This window comes from Hemitrygon akajei, chromosome 1 (genome assembly GCF_048418815.1).
Source record: "Hemitrygon akajei chromosome 1, sHemAka1.3, whole genome shotgun sequence".
NCBI lineage: Eukaryota > Metazoa > Chordata > Chondrichthyes > Myliobatiformes > Dasyatidae > Hemitrygon > Hemitrygon akajei.
The window spans coordinates 53,826,473-53,838,649 of record NC_133124.1 but is presented as its reverse complement, the minus strand read 5'-3'; the positions used below and the strand labels follow the sequence as shown (position 1 = coordinate 53,838,649).

At 40.2% G+C, this 12,177-nt stretch overlaps 1 long non-coding RNA gene across 1 annotated transcript; it reads left to right on the top strand.

Annotated features, from left to right (window-relative positions):
* The first annotated feature begins 5,843 nt into the window (after positions 1-5,843).
* On the top strand, positions 5,844-11,655 carry LOC140730999 (uncharacterized). Its single transcript, XR_012099719.1, has 2 exons — positions 5,844-5,960; positions 10,982-11,655. It is a non-coding gene; the product is annotated as an uncharacterized lncRNA (long non-coding RNA).
* The last annotated feature ends 522 nt before the right edge of the window (positions 11,656-12,177 follow it).

Below are 12,177 nucleotides of genomic sequence, written 5' to 3'. Positions count from 1 at the left end.
CACAGATGAAATACTGACATGAAAAGTTTAGCAGGTTTGACTTTGATTTATGTCTGGTTAATTTGTACTGAATGAATTAATAATTCAGCCTTCACCAGTGTTCTGTAAGGTCATCTAATTGCACAATCAGCTTGTTCATTTCAGGTTCACCTCAATACAGTAAACGTTTGCTTAGTTTGCCTTTGAAGAGATTGAAGAAGCGCAGAAATAGGGGAGTCAGCTCTCAAGGGTCTCTTATTGTTTCAGCCCCAAACTGCTCTGTTACTCAAGTAGAAATAGGGCAGGATGATTCAGCTTTCAATAAAGTAAGATGATCGGACTGGTAATGAGACTGAGTGGCTCCAATAGTCCCAAGAAAGCTATCTATAGGAGACCAGATTGGAAATGACTGAGGGCAGCTATCTGAACAGAAACATAATGGGGATGCATAGTACTACAGTACAGACAGAAAGGTAACACATTAAAATAATCTATACAGTACTTAGTAAGAAATGTCTATGAATATTGGAGACAAAATACTTCTCTAAATAGAAAGTGAAGGTGAAGCCAATATAAATCTTGTTTAATACACAAGGTAAAATCTCTAGAATAGTTCCAGATAATTTGAGAGCCTATTATTAACTGTAGCTCTGTCTTCAATACTGTAAAGCTGACTCCAAACTTCTAAGCTACACGCACAAAATGCTGCAGGAACTCAGCAGGCCATGCAGCATCTATGGAACAGAGTAAACAGTCAATGTTTGGGGCCGAGACCCTTCATCAGGACTTCCAAACTTCTAAAGCAGGCTCTCAACGGCTCCCCTTGCAACTGGATCATTGATGCCCTGACCAACAGATCACAATCAGTAAGGATAGACTGCAACATCTCTGCCGCAATTAGTCTCACACTGGTGCTGCACAAGATTGCATCCTCACCCCCCCCCCCCCACCAATTCTGCTCTAACTTCATCTATAAATTTGCAGATGATACCACTACTTTGAGCTGTATCTCATATAGTGATGAGCTGAATACTGGAGTAGGATAGGGAGCTTAGTGACATGGTGTCATGACAACACCCTTTCCCTCTATATCAGCAAAGCAAGAGAGCTGATCATTGACTTCAAGACAAATACAAGATTATTCTAGCTGGATACATCACAGCTTGGTATGACAACTGCTCTGCCATTGACTGCAAGAAACTGCAGAGAGTTGTGTACACAGCTCAGCACATCACAGAATCCAGCCTCCCCTCCATGGACTCTGTCTACACTCCTCACTACCTCAGTAAAGCAGTCAGCATAATCAAAGAATCTACCCACCTGGACATTCTCTCTTATTCCTCGTCTCATAAGGCAGAAGATACAAAAGCCTGAAAGCATGTACTGCCAGGCTCGGATATCTACTGCCCCATTGCTATAAGACTGCTGAATGTTCCCCTAGTATGATAAGATGGACACTTGACCTCATGATCTACTGTACTTTGTTGTGACCTTGCACCTTACTGTTACCTGTTCTACATTTCCTCTGTATCTGTTGCAAATCATTCTTCATTCTGTTAATGTTTTATCTAGTACTTCTTCACCACACCATTGTAATGAATTGGTCTATACAGAGGTTATTAAGACAAATTATTCATTATGCCTCAGTACTGGTGTCAATAGTAATCCAATGTATTTATTTGATCGGGATACAGAACTCTCTCCAAGGATTTGGTTCAGGGTTTTGACCCAAAATGTTAACAATTCTTCCCCAACCCCTACCACCGCCCTGCCCCAACCACCACCCCACCTCAATCACCACCACCTGTAGATGCCACCCAACCCACCGAGTTCCTCCAGCAGATTGCTTCTTTCTCTCAAGATTCAAGATTTAAGCTTCAAGGTTGTTTCATGTTGTTTCTTGTACAGTAGTGTAAAGAGGACAAAATAAATGTCCCTCTTGATCCGATACAGCACAAATATACAAAAGAATAACAATAATAACAATAAACACACAATCAATATAAATATATAAGGTAGCTTATATACTGTAGTGTCTACTTGAAAACAAACTAAAAGTTGCTGAGAGGCTAGGTGGAGTATCCCATTGTAAGACATGCTTTCAATAGCTGAATTAATCCAAGTAAAAAAGGTACATTTAATCCTTTATTACAAACCAATAATAAACTCATTTGAGCCTTCGATAATTCATGTAAAAGCAACCAGCAAGATGAGCGTAATTGAATCAAATTCAAACAAAGATGAGCAGACAACAAAAGTACACACTTCCTACTCTCCCCCTCTCTATGCCACCAAGTAGCTGAACAGGTGACTATATCTGTTTATTTTAACAGCCGCCCAAACCCACTTGACAAATTACCTTAACCCAGAGTGAGTATGCACAACACAAACACAACACAGACAATAAATAGATGGTTCTAAGGTTCCACATAGACATAAGGTGATGTTTGGCTGGACGTAAAGTGACTGACAGGAAATAAAGTAGTGGTGGAGTTAGTGGGTGGAGGTGTTGATCAGCCTTTCGACTTGTTTTTGAGTCTGGTGGTCCTGGCGTGTATGCTACGTAGCCTCCACTCTGATGGAAATGTGACAGAGAGTCCATGAGCAGGGTATGTGGGATCTTTTTTGACGTTGCTGGCTCTTTTCCGGCACCTTTCTGTACGCATGTCCATGATAGTTGATAGGCTGGTGCCAGTGTTGTACTGGGCAATTTGATTACCATTGTAGAGCTGCCCTGTCTAACACAGTGAGGCTCCCATACTAGGTAGTGATGCAGTTTGTCAGGATGCTCCCTACTGAGAATCTGTAGAATGAACCAAGTATAGATGTGCAAAATCAGCTCTCTGCCACCTCCTGAGAAAGTAGAGACATTGGTGAAATTTCTTGATTGTGTAAGATGTTTTCTGGGATCATGAGAGGTTGTGTGTGGTGGGCACTTCTAGGAGTTTGAAACTGCTTGCTATGCTGCTTGTTTACCTGCTATGTAAACACAGGTGTGAGTTATGAAACCAAAAACCAGCTCCTTTGTCTTGTTAATATTAAAGAAGAGGTTATTTGCCAGGCACCAGGCCTCTAGCTCTTCCATTTCCTCTCTGTAGGCCATCTCATCATTGTTGGTGATGAGCAACACCACTGTCATGTCATCGACAAACTTGAAATGTGTTTTCTCAAGCGTCTGGCCGTGCTGCCTGGGGGCACCTTTCTGGAGAAGATGGGCAGGGAGGACGGCTGTGCATCCTGACAATCTGAGGTCCATTCGTTAGGAAGTCCAACACCCAGATGCACATTGGTCTAGCTCAAGGGTTGGTAGGTTAATTGACCATTAACAATTTTCCTGAATCTGTGAGGAGCTATTGTGAATTTTGGGAGAATAAAATGGGAATGGTGTAGGAATTTGCAAGTGGGTGCCTGATTGTCAACACAGACTTGGAAAGCTGCTTCCAAACGTTATAACTGTAAGAATGACTAAGAGCGGATCATGTGCTGATCATAGCATAGAATCAGAATCAGGGTTAATATCACTGGCATATGTTGTGAAATTTGTTAACTTAGTGGCAGCAGTATAATGTAATACATGATAATATAAAAAGTAAATCAATATATGTATATGTATCAATATGTGTATATTAAATAGTTAAATTAAAAATAGTGCAAGAACAGAAATAATAAAAGTTAGCTAGTGTTCATTGGTTTAGTGTCATTTTAGGAATCAGATGGCAGAGGGGAAGAAGCTGTTCCTGAATTGCTGAGTGTGTGCCTTCAGGCTGCTGTGCCTCCTTCCTGATGGTAACAATGAGAAGAGGGCATGTTCTAGGTGATGGGGGTCATTAATAATGGACTTGCCTTTCTAAGGCACTGCTCCTTGACTATGTCTTGTATACTACAGAAGATGGAGCTGACTAATTTTACGTTTCTGTAGCTTCTTTTGATCCTGTCCTGTAGCCCCACACCCGCCATTCGCAATACCAGATAGTGATGCAGTCTATCAGAATGTGTAGAAGTTTTCGAGTGTCTTAGGTGACAAACCAAATCTTCTCAAAATCCTAATGAAATACAGCTGCTGGCTTGCCTTCTTTATAGCTGCATTGATATGTTGGGACCAGGTTAGATCCTCAGAGATCTTGACACCAGGAACTTGAAACTGCTCACTCTCTCCACTTCTGATCCCTCTATGAGCATTGGTTTGTGATCCCTCTATCAGGTTTTGTTTGTGTTCCCTCCTCCTACCCTTTCTGAAGTCCACAATCAGCTCCTTGGTTTTGTAAGCATAGTTTTATAAATCCATTAAACTGTTACATGTGTGGGTGATCACACATCACACTCGACAGACTGCAGAGTCACAGAGAGCCAAAACAGGTCTGCTTCACCCTCAGGTGCCCAGTGTGTTCACTTTCTCTATGTCCTTCATTATTTTATACACGCCTACAAGGTCACTTGTTCACCTACTCTCCATTGAATAAAGCTCCAACACCTACTTAACCCCTCTTCCTAACTCAGTCCCTTGAATCTCAGCAATATGCAACTGAAGTGGGAATAATTCATGGGTTTCACACCATCAGCTCTGAGACAGCAGCAGTGATTCAACATTTAATCTAGGGAGTTTACATTACAGGGACCCTGGCAGTTGTGGATGAAAGAAGTTGAAGTGCAGGAAAGCCCATTTAGAAAAGGTCTGTTTAAATTTCGTAAAATAACTCACTTGTATATTGGGGGGATGCTAGAGAAAGTTGTGTCGGGCAGGTGGCAGGAACATGGTATAATCTTTGTATTTTTTTAAAATACATTGTAACTTAGTACTGCTTAATTCAAGTCGGAAAGACTATTTATAGGTGGAGAAAGTAAAAAAATACTTGAGTTAGCAGGGCCACCATCTGCAGTGATTCGGGTTCAGTCCTGATGTCCAGTGCCGTCTGTGTGGACTTTGCATGTTTTCCTTGTGACCATCTGCATCCTCCCCACAGGTGATCTGGTTTATTCCCAGATTCGAAAAATATGCAGGTATATAGATTACTTGTTTCTGTAAATGTCCCCAATGTGACAGAATATCGAAGTGTCGATGGGAATGTGGGAGAATGAAATGAATTATTGTAAGAGTAGTGAAAATGATGTTTGGATAGTGCATTTTAAAACAGCATTTTTAGCAGTCATTTCTAGGCCACAGTCTTAGTCAAGGTAACCATTATACATGTCTTCATATTTCAAAAATTGGAATATAATGTGAATTTGATATTCTTTTTATATTATTGCTCAAATTAATCCCAGAAATTCAGCATGTGACTGAAACCTTCATTACCCCATGGAGAGATTGATGAAGATCTGTGTGAAAATAAAGCTGTGCTGCTATTATTTCCTGTGTTTTATGCAAATAAATATAGGGCAATGTGAAAACCAGTCTAGACTGTGAATAATATTGGGTACAGTTAATTGCAATGCTTGCCTGCATGGAGTCTATAACACAACCTTTCAACCAATTAGTATGTGCTTCTTAAAGTAATCCAAACCAAGCTTTGCAAATGCTTCCCTTTCAAATTGGCTTATTAAAAATTTACTTTTGATGCCAACTCTGGTATCAGTGGTAACAGTAGAGCAAATTTATAGAGTGCATTTTGCTAAGAGCACATAAAACCCAGGAATTGAAACATTTCACAACCAAGTAAAATAGCCTTAATTAGCATCTTAAAGAAAAAGTTGGTGTGTAACGACAGCAAATTGTTGTAATTACTGTGGCAACCAATGAAAGTTGCTTAGTAACACAGGCATACTTAAAAGAATATTGTATACGTGGTGAATAATTTATTTTTACTTTAAATAGACTCTTACAGAATTATTAAATGTTATTCATTTTGTATTTTGGAAAATCACAGAACAGTTTGGGTTCCCGTTTACTGAACTGAAGTTTTTGCTCCAGCTCAGGAGAATGCCAAATGCTGTAATGGAGGACTTGGTTACAGACTGGCACTCTGCAGCTACAGCACCATGAGGTGACATTCGTTGCATTCATTTCCCCATAATTCAGCAGAGAGAGTACTGCACAAAATATTGATACTGCCTAATTGCGATCATTAACACATCAACAATTTCATTTAAAATATGTTTTCATTTTAAAACCTCACTTTGCTTACCAGTCTTACATTTGGTCTTTAAGAGAATGAGTAGAATTCTTCCGAATCTATACAATTAAACAAAACTGTAAAAAAAGTATGCTCTTGGAAATTTGCCAAATCAGATAAAAGAATTAATTTTTCTAAATGCTATAAGGGAGAGACTGAGCTGTGTGCCAGTAATAAATAATTTCTACCTGTGCTGTATTTAACTATGTGGCAAAAGTCTGACAAAATAATTATCTGGGTGAATATTCAAGAAATTTGCACATATGGTTTCTCTTTATGTATTTATTCCTGGATATTCTCTTGATACATAGTGGGCTTATATAGATTACACAAATATGGAATTCTGACATGACTTAAATAGCATACAATGTGCTATTATACTGTACATTATATAATGCCTTTCAGTGGAAAGTCCTACAAAAGGTAGTGGATTCGCCCCAGCACATCATTGGCAACGCCCTCCTAACCTTTGAGCACATCCAAATGATATGTCACCATAGAAAAACAGAAACCATATCAACGACCCTCACCACCCAGGCCATGCTCGTTTATCGCTGCTGCCATCAGGTAGATGGTACGAATGCCTCAGGACTCACACCCCAGGTTCAAGAACAATCACTACTCCTCAACCATCAAGCTCTTAAACAAAAGCAGGTGGCTACACTCATTTAAGGACTCTGTTATATTGTTATTTCATGCTTGTTATTTATTGCTATTCGTTTATATTTGCATTACAGTTTGCTTACAGTTAACAGTTCCTGATGTTTACAGGTTACCATTACAGTTCTATAGATTTGATAAGTATGCCCTCAGAAAAAAAATCTCAGGGTTGTATGAGGTGACATGTTTGTACCCTGATAATAACTTTTACTTTGAACTTTGTGTATGCGGTATAAAACAAATTGCAAATGATTTTCACTTAATAACTTCTAATTTCAAGGCAAAAAATTTTAATATTTCTAGTTAAATTTCATGTAATTCTTGTGAGATCAGAGCAGAAGAACTGGAAATTGACTATGACCTTATACTTTCTAAGTGGTAATGCCGGAGGAAGGCTTTTTGTCCGTTGTTCACAGGGATAATCATGGTTGAAGTGCAAACTCTTCCAGAAAACCACATCCACACCACGGCACAACATCTGCAAATAGTGCATACACTCAGAAATGATTTTCAGTTCCCTCCACCACAAAACCTTCTAATCCCCCCTGTAACCCCACCCTGACATCAAAATCTCCACTATACCTGCCTTCCTGTCCAGTGCCGGGCAGAACGAGTGCTGAGGTCCACCTACCAATTGCTAAACCTCCAAGAAACATCAATGTTACTTAGATTCTGCTGCTAAACTTGGTATTGGAAACTACTGCCCTTTCAGATTTGCTGAGCTAAAAACCCCCTATGCCAACCACAGGGACTTTTTAAGACAGGTATCTTTCACCTGAGAACCCAGACAATAATCCAGCCCTGAAGCTTACCACTATTTATTCCACTGTCTTCCCTTTAAAAAAGGCAAAAAAAAACCCCAACCTTTTTGTGTGAGTAAGCTGGACAATGGTCTTCAATTCTGGTCTTGACTAGAAAGACGGGAAAGTGGGAGCAAAGATGTGTCTGTAGAGTTGACAGTTAAAATGACAAAATGTGATGGTTGATGCTTCAACAACAAACACTTTAATGCCATTTTAGTACAGGGAAAGTTTAATCCTGAAAATGGGAGGACTTGGAATGGGTAGAAACATAAAATAGACCCAAGACCAACCATGCTCAAATCCGCAGAGTTCCTATATGAACAGATACTGAATGGAGGGGCACAGGCATAACAGCATCCTCTCTGGAGTTGGGATCTTCATTGAACAATTATAGCAAGGCTGTGCATTACCATTGCAACAGGCATTCAACTAATTTACTCTTATTCACAGTCTTGTACTTTGTTCAGGGAATATAACAGCTAATTTGCAGCAAGAAACAGAATTAGAATCAGGTTTAATATCACCAGCGTATGTCATGCAGCAGCAGTACATTGCAATACATAGTAACTATGAATTACAATAGCAAGTACATATAAAATAAATTTAATAAGTAATGCAAAAAAGAAGAGGAAAAACAGTGAGGTATTGTCCATTGAGAAATCTGATGGCAGAGGGGAAGAAGCTGTTCCTGAAATGTTCCTAAATGTCTTTAGGTTCCTAAACTTGCTGCTTGGTGGTAGTAATGAAAAGAGGAAAAGTCCTGGGTGCTGGGGGTCCTTAATGAAGGATGCTGCATTTCTGAGGCATGACCTCAATAATGAGGAGGCTATTGCCCATGATGGCACTGGCTGAGTTTACAGCATTTTTCAGCTTTTTGTCTGTACCACATAGTGATGCAACCAGTTAGAACGCTCTCCATGGTACATCTGTAGAAATTTGCAAGTGCCTCTGGTGACATACCAATTCTCTTCAAACTCCTAATGAAATATAGCTGCTGTTGGGCCTTTATAATTGCATCAATTTGCTAGGCCCAGGATAGATTTGCAGAGTTGTTGACACCCAGGAACTTGAAACTGTTCTCCCCTTCCACTTCTGATCCATTGATGAGGACTTGTGCATGTTCCCTCGACTTCCCTATCCCAAAATCCACAATCATTTCCTTGGTCTTTCTGATGTTGAGTGTAGGGTTGTTGCTGCAACACCACTCAACCAGCGGATCTATCTTGCTCCTGTATGCCTCCTCATCACCAGCTGAAATTCTGCCAACAACAGTTGTGTCATCTGCAGATTTATAGATGGCATTTGAGCTGTGCCTAGCTAGACAGCCGTAGTTGTAGAGAGAGTAGAGTAGTGGGCTAAGCACATGAGGTGTGCCAATGTTGATGGCCAGCGAGGAGATGTTATTTCGGATCCTCATGGACTGTGGTCTCATGGAGAGGAAGTCAGTTGCAGAGGACCACTTTTGAAGCTTTTTGATTAGAATTGAGGGTGTGATTGTGTTGAATGCTGAGCTGTGGTCAGTAAATACTAGTCTGACATAGGTGATCCAAGGCCAAGTGGAGAGCCAGTGAGATTGCATTCGCTGTAGACCTATTGTGGTGATAGGCAAATTGCAGCAGGTCCAGCTCCTTGCAAGAGTTTATTCTAGCCATAACCAACCTCTCAAAGTTCTTCACCACAGTAGATGTGAGTGCCACTGGACAATTGTCATTGAGGCAGCTCACCCTGCTCTTCTTGGGGACTGGTATGATTGTTGCCTTTTTGAAGCAGGTGGGAACCTCCACGTGCAGCAATGAGAGATGTCCTTGAACACTCCTGCCAGTTGCTGCCATGTTAGTATTCAATTCAAGAGATCTAGAATACAAGAGCAAGGATGTGATGCTGAGGATTTATAAGGCATTGGTAAGGCTTCACCTTGAGTATTGTGAACAGTATTGGGCCTCTCATCTTAGAAAAGATGTGCTGGCATTGGAGAGGGTCCAGAGGAGGTTCACAAGGATGATTCCAGGAGTGAAAGGGTTATCATACAAGGAACATTTGATGGCTCTGAGTCTGCATTTGCTCGAATTTAGAGGGATGAGGGCAGATCTCATTGAAACCTTTTCAATGTTGAAAGGACTAGACAGAGTCGATGTGGGAAGGATGCTTCCCATGGTGGGAGAGTCTAGGACAAGAGGGCACAGTCTCAGGATAGAGGGGCGCCCTTTCAAAACAGAGATGCAGAGAAATTTCTTTAGCCAAAGGATGGTGAATTTGTAGAATTTGTTGTCATACGCAGCTGTGGCCAGGTTGTTGGGTGTATTTAAGGCAGAGATTGATAGTTTTTTGATTAGACATGGCATCAAAGGTTATGGGGAGAAGGACGGGAACTGGGGTTGAAGAGGAGATAGATAAAAGGATCAGCCATGATTGAATAGTGGAGTAGGCTCAATGGGCCAGATGGCCTAATTCTGCTCATATGTCTTATGGTCTTTTGGTCTTATGGTCTTTACAGACTCATGTTTTCAGAGTCCTACCAGGTACACCATCAGGGCCCGATGCATTGTGAGGGTTCTCACCTTCTTAAAAGATGTGCTGATGTCATTTCCTTTAAGTCTTACCTCCATAGCTCTACTTGTCTCCTCTGGGCATGACAGGATACCAAATGCCCACTCCAGGATAACTCTTTCCAAAATTCCTTCCCCTCCTCTAATACTAGAGTTGTCCATGTATTTCCTGCTTTTTTCTGTTGCAGTGTGGATGGAAACTCAGAGATCTTGAAACTCAGTGAGGAAAGCATCACTGGATGTTTGTGAACTCTGAACATCCAGGATCCCCATCCATAGTGCCTTTCTCCCAGACTAAATGGTTCAATAGTTCCATTTAATATCAGAGAATGTATACAGCTTTCAAACCTGAAATTCTTGTTCTTCACAGACATCCACGAAAACAGAAGAGAGCCCCAAAGAATGAATGACAGTAAAACATTAGAACCCTAAAGCCCCCTCTCCTCCCCATGACCTAGCAGCAGCAAAGCATCAACCAATTACCCCATACTCCTCCCCCATTTACTGTAGCAGGAAGCATCTGCACCCACCAGCCACCAAGCAAGCAATGGCAAAGCCCCCATGATCTGCATCTAACAAAATCTGATTGTTCACCTGACAATTCAACTTGCCACAGGCTCTCTCTCTCCCTACCGAGGGACACAGAGTTGTTGCCCCTTTTCCACAGCGACACAATACAAATCATTGATTATGATCGATGTGATACTCTGTTGTGTTGCTATTATGAGAGAGAGCGAGAGAGAGAGAGAGAGAGAGAGAGAGAGAGAGAGAGAGAGAGAGAGAGAGAGAGAGAGAGAGAGACTGAGACTGAGAGTTTGTGATGTTCTATTTCCTCTGCAATGTCTCGGTTGTGACACCAGCATGTTTGTTCATACGTTCACAGGGCCTTATCCCAAAGGCACGCGTCTTCCAGGCCGTATCCTGGGCATATTGAAAAGTGGTTGGTCGATAAGCTCTTGGAGCGGGAACCACAGCTGTGAGGAACTGCAGTCTGAGTGCAGCTGTAGAACAAGGATTCCAACAGAACCCCATCCACTTGAAAGGAAAATAAAAGACATTAAAAGGAAGAAATTAAGCTGTTTCACAGATGAGCTCAAAGGAGCCACCCTCTGTCAATATCTTAACTCCGCCCTGTTTGCAACTATCTGGGTTTCCTATTCTCCACTATGAATTTTTATTATGTAAGGTACTATTATTCTGTCAGACTCGTAAATCTTCAAATCTAGTTTACAATGTGTATAATCTTACTTGCTACATATAATTGCCTTCTGTAAGGGTTATGATGAGAGGGAAGAGGAATCGAGAAGGAATCTTTCAAACTCTAATTATTCTCTTCTCATATGGAAATAAAAATGGAAACAAAAGTATACATTTTCAATTTAGAAATGGAGAAATTTTGTTATTAGTTCAAGATGATTTATTGCAAGTGAGATTTAAGATTTGCTCTGACCTCTTAGTAAAGCTGTTTGCTTTTTGTTTTAAATAAGCATTATTAGGAATTAAAATTAAAATGCTTTAAGATAGATTATTTTTCATAGAAATAAAAGGTTAAATAAATTTCATTTACTCCAGTTCATCCTGCTTTTCTGTTTTTGAACATGTAGCAAATGTAAGTTATCTTAAAGTAAATCAAATTTGGCACAAATGAATTTTTAATTAACTACTTTATCTTTCTGAGAACTTGAAGCAGATTTCTAGGTAACCATCTGCAAATAGTATGTACATGGTATCTTGTAGATTCAGTATCAGCTTTGTTCCCACATAGTGAGTTATATTCGTTGGCAATTAAGCTTGTAAAATATTGGGTTAGCTGAAATTATTCTGATTTACCACTTCAGCAAGAAGTTAATCATTTGACCTCTGCTAACAAGTCTTAGTCAGGATTTGTTAAAAAAATGACAGTGACAGCTGATGAAAAACAAATGCTTTTACAAACTTAAATTCAGAGTGTTACTCACAAAGGTTATAAATGTCAATATTTTATGGGAGCATCTACAATGGACCCTATATTTTTAGAGCACTGAAAGACTTGGATAAAAGTCACAAAACAGCCAATAAAATATCTCTGCTATCCAGTGA